At 34.9% G+C, this 15,469-nt stretch overlaps 1 protein-coding gene across 16 annotated transcripts in view; it reads left to right on the forward strand.

The window, feature by feature from the left end:
• LOC105490003 (neuroligin 1) overlaps nucleotides 1–15,469 on the forward strand; it is a 926,407-nt gene that overhangs the window by 591,659 nt on the left and 319,279 nt on the right. The gene's annotated exons all lie outside the window — the stretch shown is intronic.

Below are 15,469 nucleotides of genomic sequence, written 5' to 3' on the forward strand. Positions count from 1 at the left end.
ACAATACAGGCTCTCTTTTTGTTTTTCTTGTTTTGTGTTTTTATTTTCTTGAATTGATTGGTTAGTTCACTTATTTGTAGGTTTTTTTGCTTAACAAGAAAAACATTTGCAGATAAAAATTTTGATTTCTGATGAAACCTTTGATCATTCTAAAAATTTTTGATATATATTATTCCCACTGTCATTTTTCTACTAATATCTAAGTGGAATTTTTGTTTCTCCTTTACTCCAGTGTAACTTCGGGGAGTTCTTTTTCTTTTAAGTTTTAGATATTTGTAGAGGGTTACAATTATGTAACAATGTCTGTTACATATTTAAGTTAAAATAGATAGGAAGACAAGTTTTTTTTTTCCCAGTCCTCTAATATTTCTGTCCATCTACACTGAAAGTTCTAAAGGGTTTATCTTTATATATTTAAATGCAAGATTATTCATTTTGCAAGTGTTTATGTCTGATCTATCTTTAATATATACTTCACAGATTATCAATGATGCAACATTAATGTCTGAAATACTACTTAAATTTATACTTTTGAGATCCCTGTTTTCACATTGAATTTGAGTAATATGTCTTTATCTGTCTTTTTACATTTAATTTTCTTGTGAGTCATTCTTTAGGTGTGGTTTTATGAATAGCATTTAGATTTGGTTTTGTAAACCAATGTGATAATCTACTTTCCAATTTTTTGTGGGTTTTTTTTTTTTTGGCTATTTCCTATTTATAATTTACTTTCCTCAGAAACATGAAGTATAGAATATAAAATATACAGTATATGTTTTTTCCAGCCAGTCTGTTGACCTTCTGCCCCATTCCTTCTTGCTTTATTCTCCTTTTAGACCTATTGGCTCTGTATGAAGGCAGAAAAATAAAATGGTAGAAACAATTGTAGGAGGTCCTTAAAAAATCAGTGCCCAGAACATACGCTGAGGACATCTAGCAGAGCTTGGTTTTGGGGACATGTTGAATTTACTTACAACTTTACTAATTACAATGTATTATAATTTGATTCTTCTTTCATCTCTGGGCTGATTTAAGAGTGCTGTGAAAATACTGTTTATGCATATGGATTATTTTTTGAAAAGATTATAAAGAAGTCATATATTCATTGGAATATATGCATATGTAACTAGTTCATTTTTGTAAACTACTTAAGATGAAATTAGTGAAGGACATTAGATATAGGTGTTAAGTATAAAGTGGATATAACTCTGTGTAGTCTTAAAGAAAAACCATAAGACAAGATAGAAGACTCAGAGTACATCAAAAATGTGGACGGGTGCCCTTATGCAAATGAGGAAGGTTAGACCTTGAATGTCAGATATTAGGATTCAAGCTTCTAATGATTCTTCCTCTTTTTTCTTATTATAATCAATGAATAACATAACCTCACATAGGCTACCCTAAGTTAGAGAAGCTTTATCAACCAATTCTACCTTAAACTTTAACAGGGAGGTCTCTCCTGCCTACTCAGCTCTCCCCGCAAAAGTAACTCTGGGCTAATTTGTCCCCCATGGATATCTTCTTCCTCAAGCTGTCTTTTCTGCTTCCTGCTTCTTAACTTTGTTCTGGTCTCTAAGTAGAAAGTGCTAAGGAGATGAAAAAAAAAAAAAGTCCAGTTTTGAAAAGTCTTATTTTTAGTTCATGGACCTTTGTTACTGAGAAGAGAGTTAAAAAAATTAATTTGGTCTTTGAAAATCAAACACAAGACAAAGAGTACACAACAAAGTGAAATTCGAAGTATATGTATTTCTTAGTCTGCCTTCATCAAAAGTTGGCAGGATTTCCTTCCACAGTCTGGCAATTTGTGAATTAAGCTTAGCCTGCATATTAGGTGAATTTTATTATTTTCTGTGTTTTCAGACACATTTTGAAAGTCATATTAGGAAGAAGTTAAATAAGAAGTGTCTTTGACAAACATCACCTTAAGTTGAAAGCCCCATTAAGAGAGAATTTCACTCTTTCTTCTATAATATAATGTATTAGGTCAAACATCTTTTTCAAGCTGGGCTTAGTTACCCCAAATGTGTGTTTGGTAAATACTCTATCATGGACTGTCACATTTTATTCAAAGCTTTCAACATGAACATTGTATTTCTTAATTTTACCTAAAAACTCTTGAACATAGTTGTGAATTCTAAAACAAATGTTACATTGAGTCAAATATTTCCTAAATTTGTCATTTATTATTTTGAATGGGAGATTTAGTTCCCAAATTAAAGTTCTGAAAGGATAAAGAATTTACAATGTAATAAGCTAGAAAATTCTCTATTAATATAAAGGCATGTTATTTCCATTAACTAACAAATACATTCTTGGATTTGACTCAATAACTACAAAGTTATCCTTCTGATACAGAATAACCTAAGGGTGCTTTCTAATTAAAATTTTGAAAGTTGATGCTCAGTTACCATATCTGTCTGCAATTCAAAATTAAGCTGGATCTCTTATATTGAGTTAGTCTATAATCTCTTCTTTCACTGCTATGTAGCAGTTGAAGAAATGCTAATTTAGTAAATCAGATCAAGTTCAATCCTAAACTATTATTACTATAGCAAATAAAGTTAGTGGTAGTTATGGTCGAGTTGCAATTTATGGAACCTCATAATCTTACTGGTAATAAAAATAATAATTCCAACAATAATAATATTCTACCATTTATTACACTCTCGCTCTTGCTGTGTTCTAGGCCTTTAAAATGCATTATCTCATCTGACTTGTGCTACAACTGGAAGAGGGAATTATCACATCAATTCTATAGTTAAAGCAGCTGAGGTGAGAAAATAGGATGGTTTTCAATAACAAAGCAATGGGCGCCAGGGGGTTGAGTGATTGGGTGGAAGGTGCAATCAGAAAAGAGGATTCATTAAAAAGCTTTTAAGATATTGTAATAACATTTGTTTTAGGTTTTAAAATTGCCTTAGTAGTAGACATGTGCCTTAGATGATATGGAAAGACGAAGCACAACACATAAGAAAATAAAAATCATAAACTCCACTTCACAGGTTACATTTTACATGAGTGGGAAATTTCCAGAAACTGCCTACCCCTTCTATGTAGGGATCTGGAATTCAGGAGAGAGGTCTGACTGAGTTATAGCTTTGGAAATTATCAGTATATGATATAAGTTGAAGTCTCAGGTATGGATAAGACATTTTAAAAGAGCTTTGTGAACTGAGAAGAAAAAAGGACAAAGGGTATGATTGTGGAATTTGGATATTCAAAAAGCAATTAAAATGATAAATAATGGTATAATTAGGACAGGGTGTTATGATCAAAACTAATAAAGATTATATGAGATAGAGAATAGCTGAAAATGTTGAATTATGTTGTCAAGCAAGATGAAGCTTGAAAGGTATCTAATTGGCTCACCAATTAGTCAGCTGCAGACACCCATTCCTGGTGAACAGAGGTGGGCACACTTGGAATTCAGTTTTCTGGTGTATTCAGGAGTGAATGGTAGGTGGGTAGGTGAGGAAGTGAATGGAAATTCTATAAAGCAAGGGTGTGCAGAGATTAAGAGGTCGGTAGCTAGAAATCAAGAAAATGGTTTTATTAGAGAGACTACAACACATTTATCTCTGCACAGGAGTGAATGGTAGGTGGGTAGGTGAGGAAGTGAATGGAAAGTGTAAAAGCCAGGGTGTGCAGAGGTTAAAAGGTCAGTAGCTAGAATTGAGAGAAAACTTTTATTAAAGAAACTTAAACACATCTATGTGTGGAGAGAGAGAGAAGATTGAGACATAGGGCAGACAGATGATAGGAGAGTGATGCTTGAAGGAAGTCCAGTGCATAAATCTCAAGTTGTCCTGGAAGGGCTGCCACAGATTATCGTCTGCAGGGCACTGAGTGGAGGGGTGAGAGACAACACAAAGTCTTGTTACCATACTGAAATTACACAATGTCCGTGATAGAAAAGTCCTTAGGGTTATCTACGGCAATGTCCAGCTGTAATATTTGTGCATATTCAGGAAAGTGAAGGACTTACTTCGGGTGGGATAACTACATAGGGACAGAAGCAAGACCGGAATTTTGTTCTGATTTGTAATTCAATGTTCTTTCTGGTACACCAGGAAACACAGACTCAAGTTTATACTTTCTGGTGGTAGAATATCAAAGCATTTCTTAACAGCATCCTGAGTATTGAATTCACCTTTTATTGAGGTGAGGACTAGAAAAACTAATTTTTCTTGCTTTCTAAACTTGCCCTACTCCTGAAATCTGTATGAATCAACTGTAATTTGGACTTTTAATTTTTAATAATGGTTCTTCCAAAGTGGATTAAAAATGGTAGATGTACGGCAGTTTGATTTTGCATGATAGTTTTATATGTATATGTTCTCAAATCTAAATAACGATCATATTTTTGAAACTGTATGCCAATATTCTTGAAAAACAAGCATGGAAAATAAACATTTTCAGGTATGAGTACATGAGGATGGGATTGGAAATCACATGGATAAGTAAGGAAATTTGGAATTTTGTGGTAGCTGTTCAAATATGAGACCTTCAAGGCTGTTTTGAGTAAAAATATTCACAGTCATAAGTAGCTATGCAGTATAATTCTGAATAGTGGTATTCTGAAATTTGGTTTATATTTGAGTCATTGCTTTCCAAATTTTGATTCCCAAGTTGCTTATAGGTATTTTTTGAATAAAGAAGTCTGTGGTCAAATTTTGCCATACTTTCACTGTATCCTCTCCTACCCCTACTTGAAAATTACAATGCAAAGTTAAAGATCTAAATAATCCTACAGAGTAGAAGACCTAAAGACATCTAAGAATTCCAATTATCTTGGTGAATCCATGTTTTCCAAACTTGTTTAACCACAAAGCAAGGTTTTGTTTTGTCTTCCTTTTTTTCCCTTAGAATATTTATTATTAATATTATTATTAGTAGTAGTATTATTTGAGACAGATTCTCACTTCATCACCCAGGCTGGAGTGCAGTAGTGTGATCTTGGCTCACTGCAGGCTCCGCCTCCCAGGTTCAAGAGATTCTCATGCTTCAGTCTCCCTAGTAGCTGGGATTACGGATGTGTGCCACCAGACCCCGGTTTTTTGTTTGTTTTCTTTTCAGTAGAGACAGGGTTTCACCATGCTGGCCAGAATGGTCTTGAACTCGTGACCTCCCTGATCCACCTGCCTCGGCTTCCCAAAGTGATAGGATTACAGATGTGAACCACCCAACGTGCTGGTCCATTCCTAAAACATTTATTATCGTCTCAAGAGTAAAAGTGTTCCACAATTGGCAGAGAATTTTCTAGACTGGATTTTCTCTTTTTCAGGATCTTTTATTCAGTATCCAAATTTTTAAGACATCTGTTGAACACAAATACTTATCTTTCTCTGAAATAAACGTGCATTTGCCACACTAAAGGAGCTAAGAGCTAAACAGCTAAAGAGAAAAAAGGACATGTTTTGCTATAGTACGTTTATATTCTATCAATACTAACATTGTAAAATATAATTTTTCAGTATATAAATATATATATTTTATATTATATGCATAATGTACATTATGTGTAAATTTTGTGTGTGTATACATTTTATGTGTACATTTTGTGGGGCAGGTGTTATCAGTACAAATATCTATTTTTTAATTAGGCTTGTTCGTATTTTGGGAATGTCTAAATTTTGTATAGCTCATTGGTATTTACCTTGCCTTCTTTATAATAATGAAAGATTTTAACTTTGGTTATCACCAACTGATATTCAAAATAAGTATTATTTCCATAATAATTTGGTTTATTATCCTTTCTGTAACAATAGAGCCAATGACCAGTTGCCTAAAATCTCTCCTTTCCATGTTTAATATTAAATATTTGCCCAGTAAAAGTCCACAGCTCTGCCTTTCAAAGCTTACTTCAGCACACTCCTCTTACTCCTCTTACAAATGGTGACGTGTTTTCCTAAGCCCAAAAAGAATCTAACATGTAACTAATCTAAAGATGCCAAGAGAGATTTGCTTTTGTTTTGATTTGAAATACTATTTTGAAGTAGAAGGTCCATCTCGAAGGGGCTAGCATTTGAAACATGTTACTGTGTCATCTAACAAAGGACATAAAGATAATTGAACAATAAACTAAGAAAGTGCATGAATTATTTCTGCCATCTATTTTTTAATTGCATAAAACAATATGGAAAACTGTAGATATCAGTCTAAGAATATTCAGATGCCCCAGCTAGTCATTGAAAGCACCTACCATTTCTTACAGACTCCATCTGCCATGCATAGCCAGACTTAGTGATAAGTGAACTTGATAAGTTGTGATGCTTGCTTAATCAGCAGTATCAACCTTGATAATTTGATATATTTAGAAATGCCAAAGTGAATAAAGCATTATATAAAAATAGACATTTTTTTTTTCTTAAAATAGCATCATTGTAGTGCATCGCACTCTTGGTAACAGACCTTGGTAAAATCCCCAAACTGAAAGTGGTTTGCTGAACCAGGATGTATTTTGCAAGGTCAGTGTACACCCTATGACATGAACTAAGTTTTTATGTTTATTCAGAGAGAAAGGTCTATAAACGATGACAGTGTTCAAATATCTTTAGTAGATGAATTGGAGACTAAAATCTGAAAAAAATTCATATAGTTTCTGGTACAGTTTCACCAACTTTGCCTACGAGTCATACTTAACATCTAATGGTAAGACAAGGTCAACAACAGCGGGATCCCAGGACATCAGCATGGAAGTCAAGCTCACTGAAATTCAGATTTACTGGGCTAGACGTGTGTGGAAGATGGATATCAGCAGGGTGGCGAAGCAGCTGATAGACTTGCTGAAATGGAGTGACTGTAAGCACAGTAGGCAAAAGAAGTACTCTAAGGCCTTTAAGCAATGTGGCGTAACTTCAGACTGGAGGACAGTGGTAGCAGCAAACAGACCATGCTGGTGCACAGCAATCAGAACTTGTGTGGCTGCCTTCTAGTGACTGTGCTATGCAAACTCTAGGACTTTTGCTTGAACTATAATAAGGTAGCTGTATAGAGATGTATAATGGCATGCTTTCCTTTTGAAATAGATGTAGCTAGGTCTTTATTGCATTGATTTGAACACAACTAATATTTCTACTACAAAAGAATTCTTGTCAAAATCTGTCCCTTAGGGTCCTCACAAGTGATTTTTCACTCCTAAGTTACCCCAAACTATCCTGTAACCTCTCTTTACATTTTCACATTGCTATATAATTTAGCTTCTCAGAAATGTTTAGTTAGTTTCTGTTTTCTTTGGCATGCTCTCTGTAATTCTAACTTCTTATTTTCAAGGTTTACTGTGATTCTCAATCCTTCTGAAATGCATTTCATCCTGTTTCCTTTTGCTTTATTCTGTCTATGAACTTATCAGTTCAATGAGCCTTTACTTTCACAGGAGCCAAGAAACAAATAAGAGATCCAGTGAACACATGTTATGTGCTTTATCCTCACTGCCATTTCTTTATATATTTCATTTGTCTTTTTTAGAAATTTGACATAAAGCTTAGCCCTAGCATGAAGGCTTCCCAAACCAGTAAAGTTGATTAGAACATATTCAAGTTTAATTTTATCCCATTAAGCAAACTGGATTCAGGGCCTTTGAGCTTTGATGGTAGCTGATGCATGTTCCAGTAACATATAATTCAAATGCTACTCTCTAGAGTTTGCTGTAGTTTTGAACTTTATCCCTGAAAGGTTGTGTGGTTCAGACTTGTGTGTTTTTCTTTTCTAAGTTACAATAAGGTATAAAATTTCATTTTAAGAATTCTACAATCCTTGAAAACATCATGGAGTTTTTGAATTGTAGAGATTTAGAATAGATCTTATGATTGACATATTTCTCAAGTCCATAACACCTGTTCTTGTTTAGTTACTATGAAGAACATCTTTTCACCCTATAGAAAAGGAATATTTTAAATAATGACTTAATTTTGAACTATTATTTTATCTTCCATACAAGCTATTTGATTACTGGAGTTTTGCTTTTCAGAAATAATTCAACCTAATTTTAAAAACAACTGATTATGGGATATATCTGAATCTATATTTATTTCTATATCTATATCTATCCCTCAACCAATTATAGTCCTATAGAACATTTAGCAGTTCTAAAAAATGAGTCAATGACAATTTTTGCTTTTTTGACAGAAATACTGGATGAGGCTTATAATTAAGTGTGTTAATCAGAAAAAAAAACTTTATAGCAAGAATATATACAATGAATGCTTTATTGAGTCCTAAGACTTCTGGAAAATTATCACAGAATAAAGTTTGATGTGTTCACATTCTCTAACATCCCACAATTACTGAAAATCATATATATATATTTTTTGAGATGGAATCTTCCTCTGTCACCCAGGCTGGAGTGCAGTGGTGCAATCTCAGCTCACTGCAACGTCCACCTCCCAGGTTAATATAATTCTTCTGTCTCAGCTTCCTGAGTAGTTGAGATTACAGATGCATGCCACCATACCTAGCTAACTTTTGTAGTTTTACTAGAGACGGGGTTTTACCATGTTGGCCAAACTAGTCTCAAACTCCTGACCTCAAATGATCCGCCCACCTCAGCCTCCCAAAGTGCTGAGATTACAGGGATGAGCCACCGCGCCTGGCCTAAAAATCATCTTTAACATTACCAGTTTGTTATTTAGATGAGAAAAGAATATGCAAGAAGATTTAAAAATATTTTTTGTTACTTTTAATTTGTTGATAAAATTATTTTATTTTGTTTATTTTTATATTTTACTTATTGTCTAAAAAAAGATTTAAGGATGAGTTCAACATCAAAATGTGACCCAAACAAAAGGAACCAGAAATAAATTATAAGATATTTTGATTTTCCTTCAGTCAGGGCCATAAGGACAATATGCCACGTGATATGATTTTAATTATTTGATAAAGGAATGCATGCCAGTTCATTTGGAGAAACAGATTTTTCCTAGTACTAAATTCTAAATAAAATCCATCATATAAATTTCTACAAAGGGTTTTAAAGTAACATAATTAGCTAGGTATTTTATAGGAAAAAGAAAAATTATTTTAATATTCCTACATTTACCCATCCATAAACACTACAAATTAAATATCACTAGCAAATATAGTGGGCACTATCCAGAATTTAGGTAATTTAGATGCTAAATTAATACATTGACAACATATATAAAACTAGAGCAAGGTTTAGCCTGCCCATTGAGAAGTCTATCTCAAATATCCTTGACTTACGTGAGCTTGTTTCAGGATTAAGTTATAGTCAGTTCAGGGCTGGATTCTGTGATGACTATCTGGAATGCCAATATTCCATGCTGTTGAAAGCGATCCATATTCTTTAAATCTAATATAAATCTATGGCAGAACTTACATTTATTATGAAAATCTGGCAACTTGATTTTTATTGTCACTACTTTCATATAGAAAGGTGCCTCTATGTAGAATTAAAATTGCTACAAAAAAAGAGTTTTGACTCATTCCAAGTAATTGCCCACTAATTTATTTGAAATCTCAGAGTTCTGTATGGAGAAGATATTTGGGCTTAAAAAAAAAAAAAAAAAAAAAAAAAGATCTAACCACAAAATAAATATAACCTTTAATTGCCTATTTTTATTATATAACTGTAATATTTTTAAGTGAACTGTATACTAGTTCACTTATATGCACTTGATATGCATTAAGTATGTGCATATCAAGTGTTGCATTTCTGATAGTTACCGTTTCTTTTTTAACTACTTTCATATATTTTAACATCTAAAGGAATAAAATTAAGGTTGCTATTTTCCCAATACAAAACTATTTAAACAAGTCCTTTAGTCTATTGTGCACCTATGATGTGATAACCACAGTCCTTGTTGCTAAAGACTAACAAAGCATTTGTTTAGTGGAGAGTGAAACAGGTAAACATTAGTAAAGACTAGAAATATTTTGTGATAAATGCAGTGAGAGAACATGTACAGGGTGCATTGTGAAAACAGAGGACAATCACCTCATTGGCCTGAGTCCCGAAGGCCATTTAGTTGTTAATCAGGTGAAGGGCATTTTAACTAGAAGGAATGGCAATTTAAGGAGTATTGAATCCAAATGCAAGAAGTTCAGTGTGGCTGCAGTCCAGATGTTTTATGGGCAGGTAGGAGGAGATTAAGTAGGAAAGGATGTGGAAGCCAGATAATGAAGGACTTTGCTTACAATAAAGAAAAGTTGGATTTTATCCAAAGTGTTAAGGCGTTAATTAAAGCTTGAGGATTTATAGAGGGGGTAGATTCCAGAGCTATTAGAAGAACATAGTATAGCATAGCAGCTAAAAGGACCTGCCTAAACCTGGGTTTAAATCTAGGCCTTGTCGGCCGGGCGCGGTGGCTCAAGCCTGTAATCCCAGCACTTTGGGAGGCCGAGACGGGCGGATCACGAGGTCAGGAGGTCGAGACCATCCTGGCTAACCCGGTGAAACCCCGTCTCTACTAAAAAGTACAAAAAAAAAAAAAAACCCAGCCGGGCGAGGTGGCCGGCGCCTGTAGTCCCAGCTACTCGGGAGGCTGAGGCAGGAGAATGGCGTAAAACCCGGGAGGCGGAGCTTGTAGTGAGCTGAGATCCGGCCACTGCACTCCAGCCTGGGCGACAGAGCGAGACTCCGTCTCAAAAAAAAAAAATAAATAAATAAATAAAAAAATAAAAAAAAATAAATCTAGGCCTTGTCTACTAGGAGTTATGTGACTTGAGCATGTTATTTAACCTCTAAACCTGAGTGTTCTTATCTGCAAAATACCCGCCTGGTACGTCGTTATTGTGCAGTAAAGAGTAGCTGTTGCTGCTGATTCTGGCTGCTACTTCCACTTCTTAAAAAGTGGACTTGAAGACTGAATACTGGCAGTATTGGAGGAGTAGAGTGCTACTGGAGAATTCACTAGAAATGTAGGAAGAAGAATGGGTTTGGATTTTGGTATTTTAGACATGTTCAATTTGAAACCGAAAGTGCAAATCCAATGGAATCCATGCTAGTTTGTGAGCTATTAGCAAATGAGGTATCAGACGAAACCATGAGTGAATGACGAAACTGCCTACATAGAGGAGATAGACAAGAAGATGTCAAAGGTGAAAAACTGCGTGCATTCACTATTATTTGAAAATGATGTGGAAAAAGAAAATAAAATCCCTGAATGAGAGGAAATCATAAAGGGATATAAGAGAAAATGGTGTTACAAAAGTCAAAGAAAGATTTCCAGGAAATAAATTGTTTATCATACTGATTGCCAATGAGATGTCAGTTTTGATAATGCTAGAAAATATTCACAAGAAGGAGTCACTGGAAGTCACTGTCAGTGTTCAGAGAGGAAAAGGGAAAATCGAGTTTCAGTGGAATAGGAAGTGATTGAGACAAGAAGAAATGGAGAGTCTAGAGATTTGTCTGAAAAGGAGAGAGATGATGATGATGATGATGATGATGATGATACTGAGAGGAGAGCTTAAGGACTTTTTAGTTTTAATTTGAGCATATTATCACATTGCATGCAGGAAAAGAGTTGATTAAGGAGGATATGTACACAAGAAAATGGGGAATAATTTTGTAATAGAAATTTTAGTTAAAAATTTTCCCCCAAACACTGAGAAACAGTATATATGAAATGCTAAAGTAAGGCATCAAACCACTGAGATGACTGAATTGTTGATTTAAGTTTCTTGGGCTTCCACGGGACCATGACATGGGTTCCTTGCAGTCACAAGCCATAAGGGGCTGGTGCCTAACTCATACCAAAAAGCCAAGACTTGTGCACATATAAAAAGTAAGTGACTTTCCAGAATGTGTCAGGGCCAAGGATATGTAAGGATTACCTTTGAACCAGATAGGGACTACAACTGAAAACTGTTATACAGTCATTCTGACTCTTGTGCAAGTGGACTGCTTAGGACAGTAATGAGATAAAGAAGACTATGGGGAGTGGGCTCCAGGAAACCAGGAGTACACAAGTGCAGTTCACAGCATGGGAGTTCAGTGGAAAGTACCCAGCTGAGGAGCAGCTTCTGAAGAGCCCACAGAAGGCGCCACCAAGAAAGAGCCAGTTTTAAGCATATAACAGGACTACGGGGCATCAAGCCTCTTAACTTAAAAAGAACATTAACAAAGTAAGAGTATCCCACCTTTCTTTTCCTAATGGGAGAGCAGAGAGTAAAAAAGTGAGACTACCACATTCCCCTTCCTGAAGGCAGGAAACCTGCTTGCTTGCAGCAGAAGCATCAGCTTGGAGAAAAGTTTAGAGTTTTGATTATTCTTTAGGACTGGCTTACTACTTTATGATTTATTATACGTAATTTAAAGTGATTCGGTTTTTCTACTACCTGCAAATGACCAGAAAAGTCACGAGACTGCTTAGAGCTCTACAGTGGTGGTAGAATAAATGCAAAGGTGCAGAAGAACGTAGAAATACAGTTAAATTTTAATAATATACAAATCACACTTATTTGGCATTCTGGTACATTTGGTTCAGTAAGGTCCCAAAGAAGTGTGAGTGGATAGAATCCACATTTAGGAAAACTGACCTTGAATAGCAAACTTTCACAAATGTAGAAGAGAAAGCGATAAAAATGAGAAAAGATAATGATAAAATTTCGTTGGAGCAAACAGCTAAAAGAACAGAAATAAATGAGGAGAAATTTGACTTGATGAGCCTTATTTTTTCTGGGAATTGATGAGCTTCCCTTCTGTGAGTTAACAGTCCTGGTGAGGCAGTGATTAGATTGGAAGATTAAAAATTGAGAGAGGTTTAGAATGAAACAGAGTAGTGGTGCTCAAAGTGTGGTCCTCAGACATCCCCTGCGAAATTGTTATAAATCCAACTCCTTAAGTCTCAACCAGACTTCTTGAATCAGAAACTCTAGGGGTGGAGCCCAACAATCTGTATTTTAACAAGCCCTCCTGATGATTCTCCTGCACACTGTAGAGTCTAAGAACCACTGTAAGAGTTTAGTGATTTAAAGCACACGTTCTATGTTTAAATCACAGCACTGCCACTTATGGTCTTTTGCAAATTACTAATATTTAACCTCTCCTTGTCTCAGTTTCTTCATCTGTAAAATGAGGATACCTAGCAATAACATACTCATAGTATTTTTGTAAAGTCTATATTACTCAATGTGCTGGAAGTCTTTAGAATCTCTACCATATTGAAATAATAATTAGGCCGGGCGCGGTGGCTCAAGCCTGTAATCCCAGCACTTTGGGAGGCCGAGACTGGCGGATCACGAGGTCAGGAGATCGAGACCATCCTGGCTAACACGGTGAAACCCCGTCTCTACTAAAAAATACAAAAAAAAACTAGCCGGGCGAGGTGGCGGGTGCCTGTAGTCCCAGCTACTCGGGAGGCTGAGGCAGGAGAATGGCGTAAACCCGGGAGGCGGAGCTTGCAGTGAGCTGAGATCCGGCCACTGCACTCCAGCCTGGACCACAAAGCGAGACTCCGTCTCAAAAAAAAAAAAAAAAAAAAAAAGAAATAATAATTAACAAATGTGTATTATCATTGTGGAAAAATGGAATAAATTTCTAAGTATACATATAAGACAATGGTAGTTCTGATTAGTCTGTATGTACTTTGTGACAATTTACCCCTTAGTAGCCAAGACTCTTTGTTTTAGTCCCTTGCCACAAGCCTGCCCATCCGGGAGTCCTGTTGTCTTTTCCTTTTTCTGCACCATCTTCAGCAGCATAAGGCTACTTTGATGAAAGAAATGGAGGAAAGGAGGAAGAATAAACCAAGAAGCAAAGTAATGTGTGCAGGGAAATGCATATTGAATTAGTCAAGTTCTGTAGGAGTTTCAAATAAATATATGATAACAAATTTTGGGGGAATAAAATTTTGTTTTTTGTTTTTTGGAAACACTTTAAATGTTTCTTTGAGAAATAATGCTAGGAAGCCATATCAAATATAGTAGCCTGGTAAAAGACAAATTCTTTGGTATCTAGAGAATCTGGTTTCCAGTGCATTTGAAAGAAATGTCTAATTAAATTGATTATATTTTCATTTACTTAGATCTATATGGCTTCATTTTTAAAGTATTTAATGATATTTTCCAAGACCCAAATAATTTGATAGTAATAATGTTGGCTACATAGATGAGTCCCCAGTAGTTTTTTGCTTATTATTACTTATAAAACCACATTCAAAAGTATACTATTTGTGTTTTTCTGGTTACACCCTAATAGGCTGAAAATATGTAATAAAATACCCTAATGACTACACCTTGAGAACTAAACCCTGTTGTAATTGCTTTGATGCATGGGCTAGCAGGATAATTGATTGACACTAAGACCGCTCAGTAAACAGCCAGCTAACAGAATTAGATTAATGAAAACATATGGTAATTACAACTGTGCAGAACAACTTGAAATCTACAATGTAGCCTCAGGATAAATAATCAAAAGTCTGATCAAAGAGCAATTAGAGTTAATAAAAGTCTTATTGTGCATTTAGGATTAAGAAGGTTGAAAGATAAAACTGTTTTAGGAGGGTATTTGATGAAAGATTTACTTCATTCCAAAAAAAAAAAAAAGAAAAAAGGTTTTGGTATTCTGGAGTAGTAATTGAACTTTTGAAAAAGGAAATTCTCATACATGTTTTTTCAACATTGCTTAAGAAACATTTATTTTAGGACTCTTCATATTACATTGGTATTTTCATAACACACATTTACTTAAATAAGTCCTTGAACTTCGACTCATTCATTCATCTGACAAACAATTATTAAGCACTTACTATATACAAGTCTCCAAAGAGGAAAAAAAAGTAAAGGTAAAACAGTCACAAATGCTGACCTTTAGTATTTTAGTCTAGTAGAGAACTAAAATATGTTTTTTAAAAATTTGTGATTTAAGGTGGGAAGAGGTAGAACAGCTTTTTAGAAACATATGAATAAAATATTTGAATGATTAAAAGGAAGAAGTGATTACTTTCGGGGGGGGGCTTCAAAGAAAGCTTTAAGATTCCTTCATGAGTCTTTTAAGTTTGAAGAATTTGTTACATATGTTGGCAAAGATAGGAATGTTTTGCTTTACAATACTCCTTACAGTGAGCCCTATTTTCTGTTTTGTCAGTCCCAGCATATCGTCTTTATAATTGAAAGCATATATTTGATTTTATAGTCTTATTGTCTTATTTCCTAGATGGATGAAACTAGAAGTAAAGCCATGAGTCATAAATCATAAATATTAGGCTTTCAAGTCTTATTTTGATTCAAGAGCCAATAACCCTTTTCTCACATGCCACCCTAAATATTTATTACTAGGTTCAATGAGTTCAAAATATAGTAATGACCCAAGGACCCACCAGTCTAGAGACAGAGAGAAAATTGGCTTAATTGTGTTCACATGTTTCTAGGGCTGGGGTCTGTGGCGGTGTCAGCATCATGGAAATGGATTGGAACCACTATAGTAAGATGTGCACATTTATGCTTACAGCTGTCTTTAGGTAAATTAATTGTCTCTTCTTGGATGCCTTGGGCTAAAGGCAATCTA

Source organism: Macaca nemestrina, chromosome 2, assembly GCF_043159975.1.
Source record: "Macaca nemestrina isolate mMacNem1 chromosome 2, mMacNem.hap1, whole genome shotgun sequence".
Classification (NCBI taxonomy): Eukaryota; Metazoa; Chordata; class Mammalia; order Primates; family Cercopithecidae; genus Macaca; species Macaca nemestrina.